The 607-nt window shown below is 42.5% G+C and overlaps 1 protein-coding gene across 1 annotated transcript in view; it reads right to left on the minus strand.

Annotated features, from left to right (window-relative positions):
* LGR6 (leucine-rich repeat containing G protein-coupled receptor 6) overlaps window positions 1–607 on the minus strand; it is a gene marked incomplete at its 5' end in the record, with an annotated part of 88,922 nt that overhangs the window by 14,856 nt on the left and 73,459 nt on the right. The window lies entirely within an intron of this gene.

Genomic DNA, 607 nt, shown 5'->3' on the forward strand with positions numbered 1-607 from the left:
CCGATGCCCGCTGGGGGTGGGGCTTTTGGGGTGATGACTTTGGGCTTAAGGGACCAAATATTGTTTTGTAAGAAAATGTCAACTTAGGACACGGTCTGTCTGACTTAAGTAGTCTGCAAGAGGGATTTACTGTGCTTTTATATTAATGATCAGTGAATTTGATGTGTTATAAAATACCGTAAAAAGAAATTCAGGCACAACGCGAGAAACTACATGTCTGGAATTCAAAGTTTGTCTTTTTTTGATGTCTTTTCTATTTTCCCCCAACATTTACTGGGGGTACTCTAGATAAAATTGCACCCAGCTCAGAGCTCAGAGCCTCCCAAAGTGGGAGCAAGGGCTGTGAACTCTCATTTTCGTGTGACGACACACTGTGTCCTGACGCCTGGTTTTGCTAAGGCTGTGTGAAATAGTCTGGCCATCCAGGCTGGGGTGCTGCAGAGAGCAGGGACAACCTCTCCACTATGTTTTTGTGGGGATGCTGCTCTCACACATCTTTTCTTCCAGAATTCAGAATTCTATAAAAAATTACGGAGTTTTTTTTTTTTTTTTTTCAAAAAGGGCAAGAACTTCCATTAGATTTGAAATACAGGGACAGGTCTCCAGA

The sequence above is a fragment of the Buceros rhinoceros genome, unplaced genomic scaffold, assembly GCF_000710305.1.
Source record: "Buceros rhinoceros silvestris isolate BGI_N320 unplaced genomic scaffold, ASM71030v1 scaffold13752, whole genome shotgun sequence".
Lineage (NCBI taxonomy): Eukaryota > Metazoa > Chordata > Aves > Bucerotiformes > Bucerotidae > Buceros > Buceros rhinoceros.